General features: G+C 36.5%; 1 protein-coding gene across 3 annotated transcripts in view; it reads left to right on the top strand.

Annotated features, from left to right (window-relative positions):
- The first annotated feature begins 5,787 nt into the window (after positions 1–5,787).
- SYT1 (synaptotagmin 1) overlaps positions 5,788–24,312 on the top strand; it is a 533,780-nt gene continuing 515,255 nt past the window's right edge. For 2 of the 3 annotated variants that reach the window (XM_060305538.1, XM_060305536.1), the window contains exon 1: positions 5,788–6,174. The gene's annotated coding sequence lies outside the window, so the exon portion shown is untranslated. The remainder of the gene's footprint in view (positions 6,175–24,312) is intronic. The other variant, XM_060305537.1, reaches the window with a different exon arrangement.

Here is a 24,312-nt window from a genome sequence, read left to right as displayed (position 1 = left end):
TGAATGATGGCAAAGGTAATTTTCAATACTTAATTTCTGAAGCTGGATGGTGCATATACTGGTGTCTTTATTAATAACATTTAAACTATTCATACTATTTCCTAATGAACATTTCTAAGAGTTCTAAAGCCAACAGCTAAAACTCAGTAACCTTATTCATTAAGAAGAGTGGCTGGCAAAATATCCCTTTTCTGGTTCCATGCATTTCCCTTGGTGATGATGAGACAGTTATATTAATGTGTTATTTAAGCTATTCCTTAATCCATAAATCTTTCAATTTACTCTGTATTTTTGGAGCCTAGTAGAAAAGGATTGGAATTCTTGAAGTAGTCACGGTTATTTTGAATATATCTTAAATTTCTCTTGATTGTCATGTGTTGGGGATTGAGATGTGCTGTGTGATGTTGGAGAAATTAACATTTCTGTTTCAATTTTCTCAAAAATATTTTTAATATTTATATCCCATTGACTTCCTGATACTCAAATCTATTCCTCTACTCTTAAGATAGAAAACACGGGGACATACAAAATGGACAACCATGGTCCAGGAGATGTCATCATCATGGCATCCACAATAGGTTTCAACTACAGTGGGGTTTAAGCATGCTCACAGACCAAGAGACCAATCACTCAGGCTCCTGTTACCTCTGTCAAAAGTCTTCAATATCCAAAAGGGAAGCATGCCCAGATCTATGAGAGACTTTTATTCTGGGGTTAGAAGTAGAGAACCTTGTGTCTTTCTTATCTTTCCTCTTTGTTCAGTATCCAGTAAATGAACTTTTCCTTCAAAAGCCTGCCAGTTTTGATGCTTAATTTAGTATTAGGTGAATTAGAAACAAATGGACCAGGTTGCATATAAATTGTTGAAGCACACACAGATAGTCGGTTCTACAAAAACCCTCCCAGGAGTGTACTAGAATGAATCAAACGTATTTGTGTTTTTCCTGCCTTCTATCAAAGCACTGAGCACCATTCCAGAATCAAATTTTGAAGTCTTGAATATCTGCCCTGCTTCTCTCCTAAACATTATTAAAACATTTTAGCTTGTTGAAAGCACAGACCATTTCTCCCCTTCCACAGCCTCAACCTACCTTAACTCTCTCTATGGCTTTTGATAAGTAATTAATCCCTCTGGACACACATTTTTTTTTTTTACATAAATTGAAGGCAGTAGTTGAGCTATGATTCTCTTATGTATTCAGTTAAATAGAATTCTCCCTCTGATTTTAAAGGGAATTAATATAAAATTTAATGTTCCTCTTGATTTATTAGCAAAATTGCTTTTGCTACAGTATATTCCTGGTGTGATAGGGTATTTGAAAAATATATCACTTGTTTTCCTTCTAAAACCTTTGGCTAACACTAACTCAAACTACTTTTTATTTTGCTCTTGAGATAGATTCACTTAAATATTATTTTCCTTTTGCTAACCTCAACAGCCTGACACAGTATATTACTTTTTGAGTCACTGTTCTCCTTTTCATTTTCAATATTTTCTTAGCCATAACTTTAAGAAAAGCCTTTTGTAAAGCCACATTGAATACTTCTAGCTCTTTATTTTCTTTTCTGTGAAAATTGTAAGGTATTGTAGTTCAATTATAGAACTCTTACTCTCTGCCCTAGAGACTAAGACTTGACTTGACTCCCATGTATTCATTTTATTTTTTTCCTCTTTCAATTCTAGATTCTCTTTATTTAAAACTTTGGGTGTCCAGTTAAAAAATCCATGTGGTTAATTTCTTTTTATCTAATTCTAAAACAGCTCTGATGTGTTCTCCTTACCAGGTGGCTATAATATCATTAGCAGTACTATCAGGCCAAATGATTGTGAGAGAAAGGAAACCAAAATGGATGACTCCACTGTCTTTAAGTGTTTTGAAAACATGTGGTTGGTTCCACTGGCCTCCTAAAAACCAAAAACACCAGTGTTCATATTTTTAACACTAGAATAGATTTTTCTTAAAGAGTAATATAAACTAAATGTTAACAGCAAAACGATACTTAAGTGCATATTCTCTAAAAATTATTCATCACCTAGAAGCTTACAGTCTAAGACCAACACATGCAAGATAGAAGACTGTTGATGCTTTATGTATAAACAAATTTTTATAACACGGATTAACTCTCTTCTAACTTCAATGTTCATACGTAAAGAGTGTCCAACTCACTGTTGGCTTAAATGGATTGGATTATGGGAGGAAGTCCCACCTCCTAGAAATCTGAAAAACAAAAACAATGGCAAGAGGAACGATAATGATAAAATAATAATAATGGCTAATGTCATTAATCCTTGCTATGTGCTTGGAACTAGCACTTTATATACATTGCATTACTTAATCCTCGCAAAAAACCCTAAGATATATGCTGTGTCCTTCTGTACATATTATAGATGAGAAAACTGAGGCTTGGAGGGGTTTTGTACATTTTTCGAGATCACATAGACAATTAGTGTGGAAGCTGGAATTCTATACAGATTTTTGCTCCAGAAAACAAACACTTAATCAATCCTGTATCCTGGAAAGAGGGGAGAAAAAAGGCTGTATCTTGAAAGGCAATGATAGAAAATGTATAACTATAAAAGAAAATATGAATTTATAGAAACAAAATAAATCTATACAGGCAAAATATGGAAAAGTTGGTTATTTTTTCATTTTTTCACAACCTTGAGAAATGATACTTATGAATAGATTTTACCAATTAGTGTGGTTATTAAAGATATAAACTTTAATGATATATGAGTGTGTTAATTCAATGGAACTCTTCAGTACCATTGATCAACTAGCATATACAAGCCTTTTCAGCAATGTGGAGAATTCTCTTGATACCTCTCTTGTGTGTTCTTTCTGTGGTCTATACAAAACCTTGGCTAAGTTTGCACTTAATGAATTTCTAGTTTCTAAAGTCTCTAATTCCCACTCTTGCCCTAAGACACACTCTTCTCCTCAGTGCCCCAATCCAATTTAATTTCTATTCTGATCCTGTAGCCTATTAAAATAGATGGCAAAGGGAACATTAAAGTAGTAAATAGATGAATCCATTGAAAAAGGAATAAAGAAAATGATGATGAGATCTCAGAGCAAAAAATGTGAAGAAAAAAATGAACAAAGGTTTTTTTTTTTTTTAAGCAAAGAATGAGGAAGCAAAATGTTGAACAAAATAGATAAACACAGTTCTGAAAATAGCAAATATTTTTTAAAAATACAGGATAACCAAGGGATGAGTTCAATCTCAGTAGCATAAGACATAGACATTTCTAGATTTTAAAAGTACCTGAGGAACTGGATAAAGACAAAAGACTATTGACCTGATCTTTCTTTTAATGGAGGTGAGTCTACTATAAAGTCAAAGAGATGATATATACTCTCTGCAACAGAATAGCAAGATATGTGAGCCCAGGTGGAGGTCTTTAGATCATTCCCAGAGTTTGGAGAGAACATAGGAATAGGAGAGAGAATTAAAAATCTTAGTTCTGTAAAAATTACAGCGTATATATATCCAGTATGTAAGTGCAGTCTTCCTAATATTCATGATCAGAAATGCTGTTTATTCCAAAGTTAATCACAATATACCTGTGAAACCCATTCATATCTTAGCCAGCAGTCTCCTGCAAGGAACTTTGGGATGTAAACATCTAACACCATTCCTGTTGTTTAGGATTCTGACCACTGAGAGAGAGTTGATTATTGGGTAGCATATGAGGTAGACAGGAAGAGAAATTGGCTAAAACGCTGATAATAGGATCAGAGTCTGGAACAGAGATTAATATGGAATCATATTCTACTTACTAATTTCTTCTAAAATAAGTTTACTTGTTTCTACATGCAGCTATTGGACACAGCTTTTAAAAACAAGCAGCTTTTAATTATTGGAATCTAGAGAATGTGCTAGGAGTATTTTTTAGAATAAAGATCTCTATTAGGTGGATAATATAATGATCCTCATGTGAGGACGTTTACTAGGAAACAGTGTTAGGTAATTGATTCTTTTTCTCCTCCTCCTCCCCCCTCAACCTCCTCATTCTTTTTCTTCGTCATCAAATACTTAAGTTGATTTTAAACTAACATCTATTATCTTTCTCCATCTATGAAATTATTCTAAGATTTGAGGAATATTTTTAAACAATGGGAGATCCATATAGTTACAATTTTGGAGAATACACAGGTATTTGTCATTAAAAGGATTAGTTTATATCAAGTTGTCTTCTTTTCCCGTATACTTAGAATAAGGATCTTAATCTTAAACATTACATAAATTGGAGAGATTTAATTAAAACTTGAAGAAATGTGTTACTGTTAATTGAATTCTTGATACAGTTACCTTTGCAAACCAATGTTAATGAAACTCCAGTTCAAAGTGGATGGGTTTGGGGAATTGAGATAGCTATTTATTTCCTTAACTGAGATGCCGTGATCATCTTCTCAGTAAAATAAAGAACCCAGTTAGGAGAGTTCTCATTTGTAGCTATTGATCAAGTTTACACAAACTGGAAGTATTTCTAAGCAAAACAAATCAGAGATTCAAAGTCCGGTAAACAAGGTCAGTGAGTGAGAGATGGAAATGCTTCTATGCGTTTTGAAAGACTTGCACCTGTGGAGCAGAGCCAGGACTTGGTCCGACCCCGAGCCAGGTTCCGCTCCGCCCCTTGCCTCGCTTGCTCTCCCTGCCCCCACACGCTGAACCTCCCAGTTTGGTATCTCTCGGTATTACCAAGCTATAAATTGCCCTAGAGCTTAGAGGCAATCAGGTCAGCACCGCTGTCACAGGGGAAAAGCTTCTTACTCCCGAGCAGAATCGTTCGGGGGAAAGAGAGGAAGGAGGGAGGGAACCCACGCTTTAGTCGTCACTGCGCTGGCAGGGGGTGGAGAGATGGGGGAGGGGGCTGGCAGAAACTGCATCCTCAACAACGTCGCCCTTGACCCAAGTCTACAAACTTATTGGTCGCCACAGTGGAAACTCCCAGTGCACTCTCCGCTGCCTGACAGCCCCGGCTGCTGGGTGGAGTCGCGCTTCCCGGCCCCACCTATGGGAAGGAGCTTCCCCTGCATCTCCGATCCACCGCACCCTTTACGAAAAGTCTCCAGGTACCTAGCAAGGCTCAGATTGTTCTACCCCCGCTTCCACCGCTGCACCCACACGATAATATTATCAGCCTCCGACAGCCCAGAGGGCCACCTTCCTGTGTCCTCAGTTTGAGGACACTCTTGCGGAATCCTTTCTTTTCCCCGCCCTGCTTTGCTTTCACAACTCCAGCGGGTTGAATGGCCAAAGACAAACTTCTGCCTCTCCTTCCCGGCTCCCACATTTTCAAAACCCCACAGCCTGCAAACCCACACACATCGGAACTCCAAGGGTGCTGTTGCAGTCCGGGCATGCTCAGTATCAAGGCAGATTTTGATTGAAAGTAAAAAAAAAAAAAAGAAAGAAAGAAAGAAAGAAAGAAAATAGCTTTGTATTATGCAGTCTCCCTCTCATGTGCTTACAGCTTGCTGAACAGGTTGCGGGGCATTCCTGCGACTACCCAGAGGGTTTATCTGGTGCCCTTGATTACGTCTCCTTGGCATTTGTACCCCTCGTAGTTCCCCCCCCCAACCCTTCTCAACCCCCCCTCCTCAGGTCCCTGTCCGCTGTGGGGATGGAGAGACACTAACAGAACTGGGATGGGCGCTGTTGGCTGAGCGGATCCACCTATTATTAGTGCGCCAGGATTGGCTCCTCGGCGCAGCGTACCCCAGGTGGAACCAATCAGGCGGCCGGGGCTGGGAGCTGATGGGCGGCCGCCTCCTCACTGGAGGGATTCCTCGAGAAGCTGCAGTGTGGGGATGCTCTAGACCGAGTACTGCCCCCAGTGTCTTTCCACCTCTTCTTCCTGCAGCGGCGGCAGCAGCGCTTGGCAGCGGCAACTTGAGACTGCGCCCAGGGCAAGCCCCCCCCCAGGGTGGTGCTCAACTGAGAGGGGGGGCTCAGTGCCCGAAGGTGTGTGTGTAGGGTGGGGGCGGCCAGCTGGGACCAGCTGGTGGCCCTGGAAAACCTCCCACACACCCACACCCACACACCCCTTTTGTGTTGCAGGCTGCCCCTCCAAGAGCAGAGGCAGCAAGAGGACGTGTGTGCACCGGTCCGCACGGGGAAGCAGTAGGGACGGAGCCCGGCACCACCTCCTGGTTCTCCCTCCAGGTAAGACAGCGGGACTGGCGGCACAGCAGCCTCAGCTGTGCCTATTTGCTTGAATCCGTTCGTAAGATTTTGTTCTCGGTACACTTAGGTTTTGGCGGTGGGAGACTGAGACCTGGGCAGGGAGCCCCGGGTGGCCTATTGTGAGCGATGTAATGAGACCACATGTGCCTCTCCTGGAGAAGCACTTTGCACAGCGCCCGTGATTTAGAGCCTGGAGTTGATGATGTTGGTCATCCCCCATCTTCTTCTTTCCCTCTTTCATTTCCTCTCCTCCGTCCCCCACCCCCAATCTCTATCCTTCACCTCCCCCCCCCAACCCCTTTCAAATCTCTCATCTTCTCCCTCCTCCCATCCAAAGCACGCACAGTATTTCTTTCTCTTCCTGGAAAGGATTGCCTTTTCTCAGAGGAAAGAGGGGGGTAGTGATGAAAGGAGAAAGATTTCTTTCTGCCCAGGGGGAAAAGAACAAGATAGAATACACGATAGAAAATTAGAGTACCAAAAGCAATTAAACTGAATAAAGGAAGTAGACAAGCCATGCAGCCCCAGCTGCCAGAGAGGGGAAGTGTCAAGTTTGACTTGATCTTCTGCTTGCAAGGGGCTGTGTCTCTCACTAGATTGCTTCAAATGGAACAAAAATAAACCACCGATCCAACCCACTTTCAGTTGCTTAATTGCTGTTGCTTTTAAGTGCCCACCATCTGACTTTTCCTGGTTCCATTTGTCCTGCGGGGCTGACTATTTGGTCTTATCCATCACTGGTAATGTCTGAACTTGGAGAGGTTTCTCGAGTGGAGAAAAAATTTTAAAAACAGATTATTACTTTCCTGAGGTTCTTTGGCATGGCCTTTATGTTGAGGGGCAAAAGAAAAAAAAGTAAAGTTTCAAAACATGTTAGTGACACCAGTATTATTAGGAGGCTTGGATTTCTACTTTGAGAAAGCAAATCTGGTTAGCTTTGTATACATGGTGATTTTGACTTTCTTGAATATTAACCTTCTGAAATAATGCAAACATTTAACTTTTGTGTTAAAGCTGCATTTGCATATGAATTGTGATTTCATTCTACCTTTCTGCTGTTTGCGTTTTGCTGCCCAGATATCGAATTCATGCCTTGCCTTATTTTCTTTTAATAAGTATATTTAATAGATGTACACATGATGCTTATACAGTTTCAGTACTCGATTTAGAAGGTGCATGGAAGCTCAGTTGGCCAAGAATCCTCTTGTACTGGAACAAAGTTTAGGAAGTAATGGTAGGAAGATAGCGTCAAATTAAAAAACCTTGAAGGGGAAAATGCTTTTACTTTCATGTCTTATTATAATACAGAGAAAGGTATCAAAACAACTATGTGCCCTGGCTGCCTGCATGATAGGTCAAGTGAAAGGGACTTGCTGGACAGAGCCTTGACAGCAACCTCAGAAATTTCTAATTCCATCATCAATGGTATAAGCTTTCCTTTCCTATTATTCAGCTAAGTGATGACCGTCAGATGGGAGGAGATAGAGAGAAGTGCTTAGCTGAATGTAATGGGAAAGCATCCCAAGTGGGTGCTACATGAGTGCAGAGAAATCAGCAGATGTTAGTGTCCAGATAAATCTTTTCCTTTGATTTATCAGGGGAAATGCCAAGTCTTACATTTTTTTTTTTCCTACGTGTCCACTTCAGATAAGAAAAGGGAGCCTTCTTAACTCTGCCTGATCTTCCACACTAATCTGTGTACCCCAGAAAGTATTTTTTTCACCACATATCTTCAGTGGACAAGTTTATACACTGACCTAAAGAAGAGCTGCTTTCATTTACCATCAACGTAATATATGTTATTTTCTAAACCATTTTCCATTTGAGACACTTATCTTTCCTATCTAAGTAGAATTGCCTCGAGTCACAAAAACAAGATCTTCTTTCTAGGCCTTTGACATTTAAATGCCTTTTTTTTTTTTTTTTTAATGTAGTATCTCTGTTGAAAGCTAAAACTTATTTTTAGTGGTGCCACCTTTTGGTTATAAGGACAAAAGGACAATTGTTTAATTGCCTTATGTGTGTACAACTGAATTAACAAGTTTAGACATGAAAAGATATAGAAAAAGGAAACCAACTGCTTTTCACTGCGAGCAAAATATTTTACTTGCTTATTTCTCCACTGTCTTAGGAAGGGTAAAAGTTTGGTCTTGGTTTGTGACATTTATGTTCAGGACTCTTAACAAATGCTAATTATAGCAATGACAAGTAAAAGACATGCATGAGTATTGAGTTTCTCACATACAAAAAAATTAAGCCTTTATATACCGGAAGTCAGAACTAATTCCAATATATATTGAGTGGATTAAAGTGAGACTTTAAATGATATATTATGGGAAATTATTACCCTGTCTTTCCACAAAATGTTCTAGTGTAACAGTTTCATACAACCTTCATCTTTTCTCCTTTTAAAAGAATATCTTATTAATGTTTTAGAGCAAATATGGTAATTAGACTTTAATGTATTTTTATCAGAACTAAAGGTTGCTACCCTACAGAGGAAATGCTAAAATGCTACTTTCATAAAATACCACATGATAGAGAGTTGTTACCGAGTAGTTTTGAACTTTATTTCATAATGGAGAATATTAGTTATTCTGTCTGGTCAAATTGTCAGAGAGTTCTAATTCAGAAATATGAAAATGGTTAGCATGGTATGTACGAGATTTGCACATTAGACTTGGTGCTAACTGAAAATAAAACTAGAATATAGTAGCTTCTCTTAATTGTACTTGCAAAATGAACTGGATGATTAATAAATAAAATACAGAATGTGTTAGATCTAAAAGCTAATTCGAACTTCCTGTTTGCCTAATGACACCATGGACATAATATCAATTCATTCTTTTGAGTTCAGTATACTAAATCAATTTATAGCGAATTCCCAAAACAGATTTTTACAGTCATCTAATCTTAAAAAAACTCACACTTAACACAGACAATTATGTGAGCCTGAAATACTTATACCTCTTAGGATTTCCAGTTTGTGTAATAGCTAGGAAGAGATACCATTAACTCCAAATTGGAACATGATAATTCTTTTCCTAATGGTAGTGATTAAATGATTTGGGGAAGGGAAAGTAAAAGTAAACAGTTTGATTACATAATGGAGCAAATTTGGTCTACTATTACAGAAAACCAAGACCAAAGTTAGACTTTCTGGCATTAGAATAACATAGGTGTGGGTTTTACAAGTGTTTTGCTAAAAACTAATGCTTTCTAAAATGAAATACCTGGAACACTTGTGATTTAAAATAATTTTTTTTTTTTTTTTTTTGTGGTACGCGGGCCTCTCATTGCTGTGGTCTCTCCCGTTGCGGAGCGCAGGCTCCGGACGCGCAGGCTCAGCGGCCATGGCTCACGGGCCCAGCCGCTCCGCGGCATGTGGGATCTTCCCGGACCGGGGCACGAACCCGCGTCCCCGGCATCGACAGGCAGACTCTCAACCACTGCGCCACCAGGGAAGCCCCTAAAATAATTTTTAATGATTTTCTTGTCATAAATACATCCGTATCAAAAGTTTAATATATGATATTCTTCCTAACTGAATTTGTTTGCCATCGAAATTGATCAAAGCTATTTAAATAGGGTTAAAGTATATGGCTGTGTAAAACATAATTTCAATTAGCATTTAAGGATATATATATATATACGTATGTGTGTGTATATATATGTGTACGTGTGTACATATATATACATATTATGTAACATTTTCTAAAAGGATTTGAGACTAATGGACAGTAGCATGTAATCTGCTGAAACTAGGGAGTACTCCTGTAAAAAGTACCATTTAAAGAAAGATGACAATGTCTTGGGGATGCTTTTAATATTTCTTTGGTTGAAAAGACCAGGAGTACTCAGAGGCAAAATTAATGGAGGTCTAGATCTTTTCCTTTATACAGCCCTTCTGTGGCTTAGGGAAGAAGTGATTTTTATATGAATCATGTATTAAAAAAAAAAACAAAACACCTCTCAGTGCAAGATGCACTTTTATATACAGGTAACAAACTGAAGTCACATTTTCACATGATTTGGACATAACAGGGCATTAAAGTTTTTATCTTTCTAAGATTTCTTCAGTGTTTCTTTCAGCATTTGCACAAAGGTAAACGTGTTCTTAATCTTTTACATAATCGACATGATTATCATTGCTTTTTCAGATAAGGGGGTTTAGATTGGTATCTTAAATAATTCCTTTAGGAGTGATCAATATTTTTCCTAATAGTTTTATAAATTTGATTCAAATCTCTCCATTCAGTGTGGCCACTTTTTTTAAAGCAGGAATTTAATCTTTCCAATCTGAAGAAAACAGTGTTTTTCCTTTAGCTTCTCTGTCATTTTAGGAGAGTTCTTGAAGAGCCACTTTTATATTGACTATAAGATGAACTGTGATAGCAGGGCATATGAACATCGTTCTACTCATATGTGTTAGTATAAAAGAAATGTATTTTAAATAATATTGCAAGTATAGTCATGCTATCTATTGGAAATAAGAGAGCACCCAGTCCTTTCTTGCTATGTATGAATAAAACTTCAACCTTTGCTATATTGTTTAAAAAAGAAAAGCTCTTATTTTAAAGTGTACAACGTGAAATTATTGCTATGTTATAGAAGGAGTAAGCACCGGGGATGTTATTTCCGCAGTTTTAAAAATAATTATAGAGGTCCTATTGCAAAGAAGCCTCCTTTTAAAATATCCACTTTCTAAATCTAAAAACAATATTTAAAAGAGTTCTAAAACAAACTGAAACCTAGGTTAGCATAACAATAGCACATTTATGACTGTGTTAGAAAGAAGTATTCTGCTGTCTTTGAAAAATGCAAAGCAGATTAAAAAATGTTTCTGTAATTTCTGTAATTGTATTTAGTTAAACCACAACTTCTAGTTGTTTAGAACTAATTCTGATTCTCTTTGGGTTTGTTTTGTCTCTACAAATACACTCAGTGCTTGAAAGGGATGTGACACACTGGTTTCCTTAACTTACCAGTAATGTAAATGAGAGGAGGTCAGAGTTCATCATTTTTGGTTACTGCTATTGTGGAGATAAAAAGAAAAGATACCGATCGTTCCTATACTGGTCTCACATGTAGTATGTTGAACATATTAGTTATACACATAGGACGTCATTTTGTTGAAGAGGAGCTCTGGAAAATTGGAAAGCTTATGAAGATAATAAACGCCTTCTGTATTTTAGCTGTCTGTACAAAATGGGAGCTGGAAACTTTCCATGTAGATTGAGAATGGCCTTTCTCAGCTAGTATGAGAATCTAGTGAAATAATGTAGTTTCTGAAATAATTTGGTTAAAATACCATTTCCTAGCAGCGCTGTCAGACAACATTTCATTGGAAATACTGGATTACAACCCCCCTACCGCAGCCCCCAAAACTACGCCTAAGACAGTTAGCTAAGTGCCTCAGTCAAGAACGAATTTTGGTCGAAATAGCCATTTAATCAAATCCAGCTATGGATGGTACTGAAACTTGGTCTTGCCTCATCCCATTAAACCTGTTGTTTCTCTATTTGCTCAATGTAGTTTTGCTTATAATTAAAAAGAGTTAAGTGTTTCCTGCAATAGATGAATGTTTTCCTTTTCTTTCTAAATCATTCACCTGATCAAGGATAAAATGCACATAGGCACTTAAACACAAATAGAATCGGAGAGTTACTTAAATATGAGAACTTCTGATACTGCAGTTGTTTAAATGAGACATACTATCTCTTGTCCTCCTCCTACACCCTCCCAGACTACAGCCAACTTTTCTGTCGCAAGCAAATGAAGGAGAGAGCAGGCAAACCCACCTCACACCTCTGGGCGCAGTTCCTTGGGTGTGGCCTCCAGGGGACAGCCTCCTGTTTTTACCTGAGGTCTTCTTGCGTATCAGCCCAGGCCCTACTCTAGCTGAAAGCAGATAACTGAATTTAGGAATTGCTACTTTGAGATTTATTGGCATATTTTCGTCAACGTGAGGGCAAAAGCACACGGAAATACTCAGACAGAACATACTCAGCTGTAACAAACTTGGTGCTAACACTTTTCAAATGTGATGCTGAATCTTATATACGATTTAGATAATTGATAACATAGTTTTCTTTCATGGAATTTCTTTTGATTACTCACAAGTGATCCAAGCAAAAGGTGAGATTGTTAAACCGTGAAGCCTCGTATAACTTAACTTATTAGCACCAGTGGACAAAGCTGAGATAATTATTTAAAAGAATTTCAAATCCTTCGATTGGCTTTAATACTTCCAAAATCCACTTGTGTCTTGTTATGGAGACCCTTAAACATTTACATACCTCGTCCTGCTCATCACAGATAATTGAGAACTGGTTTGTACATCTACAGACTGGATATTATTGTGAAACGTCACATAGGGTTGCTTTTAGGATGGATTATTGCTAATCTTCTTTCAGGCATAATTTTATGTGAATGTAACTAAGTGTAAACAGCATGTAGCATCACAGCAGCAGACTACACTCACTACAATGTCAAGTTAGAATTGTTTGCTCTTTCCTTGAGAAGGAGAAAGAGTCGATTAAGTATATTTTTTCCTGATGTTGTTCTGCCCCCCAGCATTCTATGTATTATAAACAGCGAAATAGGTCCTTGTTCTCCACCTATGAAATATGGAAGCTGCTTATTTTTGTGGGGAAAGTCATTAACAAATTTTTTTTGGACAAATGACTTAATGGCTTTTGAAACAAGGACAAATGATATAACACAGGTTACTAAGGCCTAGCTAAGCTCCTCTAGCAAGCAGGCTCTGCGTTAGCAAGATTATTAAGAAAAGTTGACACAGCTTCTCAGGAAAAAGGCAAGGTAGCAAAGCTCTGAATCTCTGTCTGACTTGGAGTGTCTGCAGATCCTTGTTTACAAGGCTGGCTTTCTGCCTAATCCCTAGCATTTTTATCAGATTTGAGGAATGAATAAAGTGAACCATTGGGCCTTAGACCATATTTCTAGAGCACTAGCATCTTTTTATAAATAGAATAACATCACTATCCTATTTTCGCCAGTGTCCAGAATCCAAGACCACTAAAAGTTTTATATAAATATAAACCAGACCATTAAATGCCTAAAAATGCTTGAGTTTTATCTGTCTGTGTACAGGAAATTCTTGTGTTGAAAGCTTAGTTAACAACATGACTGTACAAGTAATTTACCTATTTTTCGTGTTTTTATTAAATTATAATATTAAATTTAAAATGCCAAACAATCACTTTGAGATACAGTTGAGTTTAATAATTCAAGAAAGTGACATTTCAACAAAAAGCCAACGTATTCCTAAATTCTCCAACACCACCCTGCTTTTAAATTGTGGGAGGAAAAAAGTACTTCATATGCAAGTTTCCAGTTTTGTTTTGTTTTTTTTTTCCTGTGGAATCATAGATACTTTCGGAACCATTCCTAGATACCACAAAATGAATATTAATGATAGGACAGAGCCGACTCCTTCAGGACAGAGTGGAGTAGACAAGTTGTTAGCCTTGGAGAATCTGTTTCATCATTTAGATATTGAACACATAGCAACAGTTTGATTTCTTTGACTTCTGGACTTTTAGACCCGTATGTGTTGGAGCGTGTTACTACTCACTGCCAGGGTAGGAGAGATTTGTTCAGCTCTCCAGCTAAGAGCGTGATATAGCAATTCTCTTGCATTCTCTTCCTTCCCCACCATTTTGTTCCTTTCTCATCTCTTTTTTTCCTGCCCTCTTCTGCCTTCCTTCCTTTTTTTCTTTCTTATTCACCTCCTAACGAATCATCTTCCCCTAGAATCACTGGGAGCTTGGTACTCTAGGCCCCATACTAATCTCCACATGCTGAATTTATTTTTTGTCAGTAACCAAGAAATTTCACTCTTAGTTTGTATACATTTCAGGTTAGTTTCACAAAAGGTTTGTATAGATAGATAAGGGAGCATCCTCTTAATTTGTTTAAGTAGTTGGCACACTTAAATGGATTGTGCCACGATTTGAATGTTTTTAAGACCTTACATGTAAAGACTAGCCCACTGGTAATTTTTAGAACAAAATTGATTGAAGAGAGATAAAACAATAATGTTTAAAATTCCAAACGGCATGTACTTTTAGGCACCTTTTTTTCTCTGTTTTGTTCTTCCAGTGGTAACTTTTACATCATTGTTTTCACAACAGTTGTATCTCACCGTATGTAAAAAATATTATGTTGCCTTATTTGATTTTGATAATAGAGAGATTCTCCATTTTACAGAGGCAATAAAGGAGACTCAGAAGTTAAGTTACCTGGCTGTAATTACACACTTAGGAAGGCTTTTATAATTTTCACCTGCTGAATCATACTGCCTCAGCAGTTAATCAAGAAAAAAGTCAAGTATATTTTTAAACTTCCTCGCTATATAAGAACTAGTTTGCTATTTCTTATCAAAAATAAAAACAAAAATATAACATCTTCACTGAATATTGGATATACAGTTGTTATTCTTCCCATTGAAAAGAGAAGGACAGTTTAATATACTGTCATTACTTCTGTGACTCTAACTTTGGATTAAATTGTATTTTAAAATTATTCAAGGAACAGTTCTCTAATCCATAAGACAGTTCACCAATCCTGAGTCACTAGGCTTAGTTGGCCTTTACTCATTGCTGTATCACTGTGGTATTAGATGTTACCTCATTTGTTTCCTTATTTGGAAACTATGGAGTCATAAGCCACCTCCTAGAGTACACAGAGATGTGATGAGAAAATGAACGTTGTAGCTTTACTAGAAGCTTTACAACCTCATCTCTCATTATTTTTCTCATTGGTACTTACACATAAAACTTCTCACTGTTTCCAGAACCTGACATTAATGGAAGTTGTTGAATCTACTGGTGCTTTTTCTCTCCTATTTCAAGATAGAAAGGGCTAAGCAGGGAACATACTCAAGCCCCAATTATTATCCAGCCCTAATGTGAAATCCATCAATTGGCAATTCTTTATGTTAAAAATCAAACACGTTTGGAAATGATTGCCAGTAGGTATACACATTGCAATGTGGATCATCATAATTGACTTTCTAGCTGATCTGATAGAAGGAAACAGAAGTTTTAATTGGGAAAGGCTTATAGAAAGAATGCAAGATTAATTGGAACAGAAGACAGGTATTTATGGGGATTTTTGGACAAACACAAGTTAATCATATTCTCGTGTTCTTACTACGATTCCATTTAATATTCCCAAGAATTTTTTGAGACTGGTACTAATTTATCTATAATTTTTAGATGAGAAAAATGTGGAAAAGTAACTTGCCAAGGTCATACAGCTGTTATGTAGAGGGAATTGGATTCAAACCCAAGCAGTCTATTTCTAGAGCCAACACCCAACCATAAGAAATCATAATCATTAAACTCCTCAGTGGTAGAAGATGCAGAACAGTTGGAAGCAAACAGATAGAAGTGATCAAAAGAAATTGAACAGTCATAAGCAAACTGTACTTCATAGTTTGAGTCAATATGACCATCATGGCAATGTGCTAAAAGATTGAAACTTGAGTCTCATAGGTCTGGGTGTAAAGACCTACTCTGGCATGGTGAGCTTCAGTAATATATTTCACTACTAAAAGCTTCATTTCACCAGGAATGGAAATGTTTGCAAATTGTCTGGTACTCTGTTAATAAATGGCAGATCTGACCACTCTTGCCCCCTTTTTTATTAGTCAGGAACTCTTTCACTTTCAAAAATGCCACCTAACTCAAAATGGTTTAGAGAGAAAAGGGATTTTAGAGCTCATGTTACCATAAAATCCAGGAATATTCTGGATTTCATCATAGCTGGAAATAGGAAATCAAGCTATATGATCAAGACCAGGCCTATCGCCCCCCACCCTCCCACCCATCCCTACCTCCTTAATTTTACTTTTCCTGCCATTGCTTTATTTAGAATCAGGCTCTTTCTTTACAGTGGTAAGAATGTTCCCAGGGAACAGGCTTACATAAGGAATCTCCATGTAAAGAGAGCATCTTTTTTTCCAAAAATTTCTAGGATAATCTTGACTGGAACAACTTGAGTCACTTGCCCCAAACTCATCACTATGGTGAAGGCTGTGAAATACCATATTTTTCTAAGCTGAGCCTTGTGTCATCCCTGGATTTGAGAGTTGTACAAAGCATCACTCAACTACACAGAAAGAGAGTTCTGCTGTTAAAAGAAGGGAAATGATTAGATTTAGAGCAGGCAAAACAACAAATGCCTAGCTCATAAGGTATGGGCACTGACCGGTCGAGAGGATGCCTGCTGGCATTAATGCTGGAGCAGGCTCCTGGAGGGCCCTTATTTTTCCTGGCACTAACCCCTTAGTTGATGGGGTAAGATCCAGGGAATTCTAGGGGAAGGGCCATAGTAGTTGAGGATGTGGAAAGGAGTGGCCCTCAGAAGGCTTGAAGCAATGCCATTTACAAACAGGTGTGGATGTAGTCAATAATTAAACAACTGGTATGACTATAGCAGTGTGAAAAGGCTGCCTATCAGGGGCTGAGGGCTGAGTTGAGTGTCATTTAACTCTAGTTGGGTCCTTGCCTTATTGCTTTGGCCTCCTCTTTTTTAATGCAGTGGGAAAATACTTATAGGATTTGAGGATTCTTAGATTCAGAGCGCAGTAGGTCTGAGAACTGCCAACTAAAGATATGTACAAGGCCACCTGTGTATATGTCAATACCTCACATTCTTGTTGGTTTTGAGTAAGGCTGGTTATTTTCAGGAGTTTATAGAGTTTTATTTTATGATTACCCTAACTACCTATGTATTGCTACAGATACAATAAAATAAATTTGCACAAAAACACTATACATTTTTCCTTGCTATACCCTGAACTGAAAGGGAATTATTTAGGAATGATGCACTTCCTCCGTAAGCACCAGGGCATGCCTGTTATATGCCAGGTGCTATTTTAGTGCTGGGAATATAGAAACAAATGTAGTAGATAAGTTCCTTGCTTTTAGGGAGCTGGCATTCTAGGGAAGGAGACAAAATAGTTAAAAACAACAGCAAAAGATAACTAAGGTAGTTTTCAAATAGTGAGAAATGCTACTACATAATAAAACAACCTAATAAAACAGTAAAATCAAGGACTCTGGTAAACCAAAGCTATGTAAGTTGAGGCACGAAAGGAGAAGGATCCGGCTATGTAAACACCAGGGGAAGAGCACAGTAGACAGCAGAAATCCTAAGTGCAGAAGCTTGGCAGTGAGGGTGAGTTTGTTCTACTTACGGAAGAGAAAAAAGCAAATGTAGCTGAAGTTGTAAAGATGCTGGCTTCATGAGTGTAACCCTGCTTTAATATTTTAACTAAAAGCAAACTACAAACATTATTAAGGAAATTTTCCAAACAAGACGATCACGTCACCTCAACATTATTTAAATATATGTAGTATCTTATTTCTGTGTAATACATTTCCAGTCTATGTAATCATGCTTACACATTTTATGATTACAGTCATGGAATACATACTATTTCCACCCTGACTTTCAAAATGCACTCTCAGGTGACTTACAGGCATATATTTTTATCTTCCAATTTCTCTAGAAAGGTAACTTCTTTTCTTTTATGACATAGATTCCTTAGACACTTTCCGTTATCTTTTGTTAAATCTTAATAACCTTTCTCCTTTTGCCCTCCTTTCTAAGGGAATTGAACACACAGCCTACCCTCAATTTTATTGTTTCTCAAAATTTAAGTGAACACCTTGGTTTTTTATCACAATAACGTTTTTTCCCTCAATTTAATTTCCTTTTGAGTATATGTTTGATTATATCCAACAAAATTCAAATTTAGATTTTGAAACAAAAGTAAATAAACACTGAAAGCATAATGAAACAACTCATTTTGTGTCGATTATCATTTAGACAACACGGGTCTCAGAGCATTAACCGGAAATTATTTTTCCTCTGTCTGGTTTCATATCCTGGTTTTAAGAACTCAGTAACCCAAGTCTACCTAGGTCACTCTGTGACAGTAAACTAGGTGCTTACAGAGGCATATTAACATTGCGAGTGGTGCTGCAGTACCACTCCCTATGCTGCAGCAGTAATGAAGTAATAATTACAGTGTCAATCTTAAATGGCCCTCTTTTTTCCCCTAAGACTCCCATAGACATTATATGCTGATAATAACATATTTTGTAAAGAGAGTATTCTTTGCTGAATTCACCCAAAATCATCTATATGTGAATATAGCAAGAGTGTTATAATGGACCATTCTCATCAGTAAGTGATAAACTCTGTTTTCCTTATCTGTGGAAATCAGGCTCTTTTGTATCCTAAATATCTTATGTTTTTCTACATCTGTGTGTATATATATATATATATATATATACTTGCATATATAGTATATTTGAATTTTTTAATTATGTGATCACTCCACTAAGTGCAAGTTTTTCAGGATTTTGCAATGATGTATGTATATTTTTTATCATCTTTTGACTCTGCAGTGCCTGACAAACATTAGGAAGAGAGCATTCCATAGAATATATATTGAATGAGTGAATGAATTCACTAAATCTATATTTTCTAATGTTTTTGAATGACATCCAAACACAGTATGCTTTCAAACACACATACACACTATATGAACAAAAGTTCTATGAAGTATTTCTTACTGGTGTTGTATTCTGATACCTCCTTTTCAATTCTCTTTTTTACCTAATTTATTTTTTTATTTTTATTTATTTATTATTATTTTTTTTTTGCAGTACGCCGGCCTCTCACTGCCGTGGCCTCTCCCATTGCGGAGCACAGGCTCCGGAAGCGCAGGCCCAGCGGCCATGGCTCACGGGCTCAGCCGTTCCGCGGCATGTGGGATCTTCCCGGACCGGGGCACGAACCCGTGTCCCCTGCATTGGCAGGCGTACTTTCAACCACTGCGCCACCAGGAAAGCCCTACCTAATTTATTAAAAAAATACTGGTCATGACCAACAAAGTTAATGTAACAGCATACCAATGGATAACAATCCGTAGTTTTAAAAACAGTTTCCTAAAAAAGTATTATCAATTTCAAAAAAGTATATTTAAGATCCCATTAAGCATACATAAGTATAATATAATGGATATACAGGAACTTGCAGTGCCTTATTTGGAACATAAAGTATCATCATACTGTAAATGAATGAAAGTTAATAGAATTCCCAGACCAAAATGCTCTTGCTGTATTCACATATAGGTGATGCTCTTGCTGTATTCACATACAGGTGATTTCGTGTGAACTTACACTGTATTTTTTTAAACCCACAATGAATCTGGCACCAGTGCTGTTACTGGTCATTCTCAACCAAGCAGATTTATGTTGGTCTGCTGCCTTCTGAGGAATTCAGTTAATAGCCATTAGTTAAAATAAACTTTTTTATAGACTAGAGGAAAATACAGAGATGTGATAGGAGATTATTTCTGTGTCTTTAAAGTAGTGAATACAGAACTAGTCTATGGAACCAACAGATGATGAAGACTGAGCATAAATATTTAGATTTTTGTGTTCAAATATAAAAACAAGCAAATAATATAAAAACCCTCAATCTGTCACTAAGTTTATGATATAGTGATTTTACAGTGTGATCTCTCTGAAACCTTTCTGTGCTAACTGGAGAGGATCTGTAATTGATCATGATATTTCTCTGCAAGGTAGTAGACATTCAAGTGGCTCAGCACAGTAACGCTTCTTTGGCTTTCCTACTATCCAGGTGAGTTTTCTCATGATGGTGGATAAGGTGGAGATTATGTCCTCAATCTTTCAGTCATTCATCAAGCTGCTCAAAAATATTTAAGAGTACAAACTCTCAGGCACTGTCAGCCACTTATGGAAAAGTGTAGTTCAGTTAAGAGAGACATCATAAGCAAGTAGTGATAATATATTCAGATGTGAGCTGTGAAATAATCAGGATAGGGTAGGAAATGCTATGGTAACAAACAATAGGAAAACCTCAGTGGCCTAAACATCTAAGCCTTATTTCTTGCTTATACTATGTAACCATTGTGGAAAAGTGTGTGTGTATTTGGGGAGAAGGGTGGCAGAAGACCCTCTGATTTGAAGTCATTCAGGGACCCAGAATGTTGAGAGCTTCAGTGAGTTATAACACTGTCATCTCAACATAATGACATTAATGATACAATGACATTAAGGATTCATTGCAGTTGGGAGGAAAGCGCTGGACAGTTTCTCACCATCCAGTGAGAAAATTAACTACTTTGACCCTATAAGAGGCATATACAATTTCTGGTCAGAGACCATTTGCCAGATCCAGCCAACGTGGCCTGTAACTACAAGGGCATAGGAAGTATAACACCCTCCACCCCAACTTGGGCCTCGAAAGGAGAGGATATTGCCAAGATCTTGAAGCCTCTTTTATTAGCTGCCACAGAAAAGTGAAAGCACATGAGAGTGAATGATCAGTTAGTCAAGCCAGCTACGGCTTCACAGAGGAGGTGATGCACGGGCTGCACTCTGAGGGACCTTTCTATTATCATGAAAGATGCTTAATTCATTCTTTAATGAAATCTTCTCTCTCTCTCTCTCTTTTTTTAACCTGAATCTCAAACACGGGATATGTGTTTTATTAAGAATGCCAGCACTCCTGGTAAATTTGGTGGATGAACTAAATCATTTCTCTCGTACTAGGAGTGCTGATGTATAATACAACTGTCAATTTAACAAATCTATTTGGATGTCTCAAAGACACCTCATATTTACCATGGAAAAACTGAACTTTCAGTGTCTTTGATCCTAATGAATGATTCCATCATCCATCTAGTTGTGTTATCTAGAAACCTGGGAGTCATCTTTGTTTTCGTGTCTCTCATTCTTTTTTTTTTTTTTCGTGTCTCTCATTCTTAACCCGAAGTCTAAAATATATGATATCTTTATTATTTTTAGTTTATAAATATCCTTTACATCTCATTATTTTTCTTTATCTCCATTGCCATACCATAATCAAACCAACCTTGCCTTCTCAATTCTACTCTTCTTACTTTGACTTTCAAGTGCATGCATTATCTGGCGCCTCCTACTCACCAGCCTAATTTCTCATATTGTTTCTCTCATTCTCATGCTCAGGCCACACGGGCCTTCTGTCAAGTTTTAATATTCCAAACTCCTTCCTGCTTCAGGGCCCTAGTACATGCTGCTTCCTATGCTTGGGTTACTGTGGACTGTATTTACTATTGGCAGACACTAATGATGTAAACCCAGCAATAAAGTTTGGCCAGCTTTTTAAAAATAAATGTTTATTCTTTATATACAAGAGTAAGTGTTTGGTTTTTTCATATTATGAGTATGAACATGTCACTTTTCAAAATTACTGCAGAATTGTCAAGAATTGGCAATCACCGTGTGGTAGAAAGGGATCTGAACAGTAATTGAAACTTTTTTATGGTTTGGGAAACCCTGAGTATAAGTTTGAAGATGTTGAATAGTTAGCTGCTTTTAAAGAAGAAATGTATTTATAAATTCAAATCTTACAGGTGAGGATACTGATGAAACAAAATTTAATTGAAGGAAATCTTCAGTGGGATATAGAACAGTGCTTTAAATATATATTGCTAAAATTTTAACCTTAGGATTTTTTCCAATTATTTTGAGAACATGTTTCTTCCAAATCATGCCATCATAGAGTTTTTTCTTGTTTGTTTCTTTTCTTTGTAATGGGAACACTCTGATCTTACATCCTCCGGGTGTGAAAACACACTTTCAGAAAATACTTGAAAAAATGCAGTGAAAAATAAATCTAGCTAAAGATAAAACAGCGAGACTATAAGAGAAATTTTAAAATAAAGATTTTAAAAATCTTTAAAATCTCTGATTACTGAGACTGAAAAATCTCTGAGATTGACTGTGTTAAGAAATCTCTTATATTTATGTGTATATTTCTGTACTTTAGTTCAAACAGTAATTCACTGTTACAAAATTATAGCAATGAAGATTAATGTTTATCATATTGTTTCCAATTATATCTTCCATGTCAACTGACCTAGCAGTGCTTAGCACTTTACTAAGTAGGAACTTAAAAATCTTTGGTGGACATTGCTGGATGGATCATCCTTGTTGGTGTTTTTTTCATTTGTTTCTCATGCATTTCTATTTTTCTTCCAACTTAATGTTTAGCCTTGGTAATGAATCTTCATGAACTGGAATTAGTTATAGTTGACTCTTATTTCATCCAAGGTGAAATATGACTTACTTTCTTTAATCAGCCTTTACTTCTCTATAATAAATCATCCCAGTAGCTCACTACTAAGTTGCAAATGAATGTGTGCTAATTTAAATGTATAGATCATTAAGAGTAAAAACATATCATTTATTCCAGTTCCACTTTAATGGAGCCACTATTGTGGATTATTTGGGTCAACGCTAACTATCTTTGAAATAGATAATCAGTCTTTTGCTTTACTTTTTCCCTTTCATCTCTTCTCCACCTTTTCTTCCTTCTCTCTTTTTAACCATTTCCTCAATTTTATCATAAATATCTATTGCATTCAAAGCACAGAAGAATTCTACTACTAAGCAAAAAAAATATTCTTTCTGTATGGATTTTAAATATATGTTTAATATTCTACATTGGAAACTGGTATTTTTTAGAAAATTATGGTTTATTGCTAGTAAAGAGCGATGTTTTTAAAGAAATATTTTAACTTGATTTTTTTTTAAATTGAAGTTGGTTGATTTACAATGTTGTGTTAGTTTCTGGTATACACCAAGAAAGTGATTTAGTTATACATATATATACATATTTCTTTTTCATATTATTTTCCATTATGGTTTATTACAGGATGTTGAATATAGTTCCCTGTGCTATACAGTAGGACCTTGTTGTGTATCTGTTTTATATATAGTATTAACTTGATTTTTAAATGAAAAAGTATTCCCTAAAAATATTTATAATATTAAAATAATCCAAAAATATGTGAATTGAAAAGTAAGTCTCCTTTCAAACCACTTGTTGTCTTCCCAAAGGCAACCATTGTTAATAACCTCTTATATCCCCTAGCAGAAATATTATCTCTGTATGCATACATCACATTTAAAATTAATGTTCCATTATATACACAATGCTCTGTACATTTTAAGTTATTATATAATTTTATTTATATTGGATAATATTTTATACAAACTACAATTATTTCATAATGTACATAATATATTTTACATGTTAGTAAGAGTTATAGCTAACACTTTTGGTTAATGTAACAGGAACTAATTCTATAAAATATGTTAATCGCAAGTGATTCAGTTTAACTTTAAGCTAAATCAGTTTTATAATTTTAAGTATTTTCTGGTATAATTTGTGATGATTGTGACAATTCACTTTAGATATATTAAATGATTTTATAGATTTGATCATATTTAAGGATTTTTATAAAGTTTTACTTCTCTCATATTGCAAAGTATCTGTCAACAGATATTATAATATCTTGTTTAAAATGAATAATTATCATTAGAGAGCATAATCTTCTGTAGCATTTTTAATGTTCAGACACTATTATAAATAACATTTTATAATCACATTTATTATGTCTTTGTTTGGGGGCTTCAATATGTTAATCTTAAGGATTTTAAAATATTTCAAAATGTAAAACATTAAGAATGATCTTGCTTGTTTTGGGTGCATGACAAGTATTTTACAACAGAAAGGATATGGAAAATATTTGAAGGAACATGAAGTTTTTAGGGGTCTTTACAGAATATGTTGATTTAATAATAGTAGCTTACATGTAGAGAGCTTTAATTACATGCCAGTTGCTATTCTAAGTATTTACTCATTTAATACTACTTCATACTCTTTGTGAGGTGTGTACCATTATTACCATTTTGGAAATGAGAAAGCTAAGGGTCAGAGAAATGATGCTGTCTGCTTACAGTCACATAGCTATTAGGTGTTATAGCTGGGACTCCAGTTCCATGTGAGGGGAGGGTGGCTTTAAAGCCAATAGAATCTAGATTATTTATTCTGTCATTAATTCAAAAACCTCTGAGCATTAGTTCAAAATTATTCAGTATCAATAACTTTCAGCCCTCCAAGAGCTTATCTTTTAGGGGGGGCAGAAGAGAAGTTAAGTGGAGAAAAGAAAGAAAGGAGAAAGGAGAGAGGAAGGGAAGAAGGAAGAGAGGGATTTGT

This window comes from Globicephala melas, chromosome 10, assembly GCF_963455315.2.
Source record: "Globicephala melas chromosome 10, mGloMel1.2, whole genome shotgun sequence".
Classification (NCBI taxonomy): domain Eukaryota; kingdom Metazoa; phylum Chordata; class Mammalia; order Artiodactyla; family Delphinidae; genus Globicephala; species Globicephala melas.
Note: the sequence above shows the minus strand (reverse complement) of the source record. Positions and strands in the feature narration are given on the sequence as shown.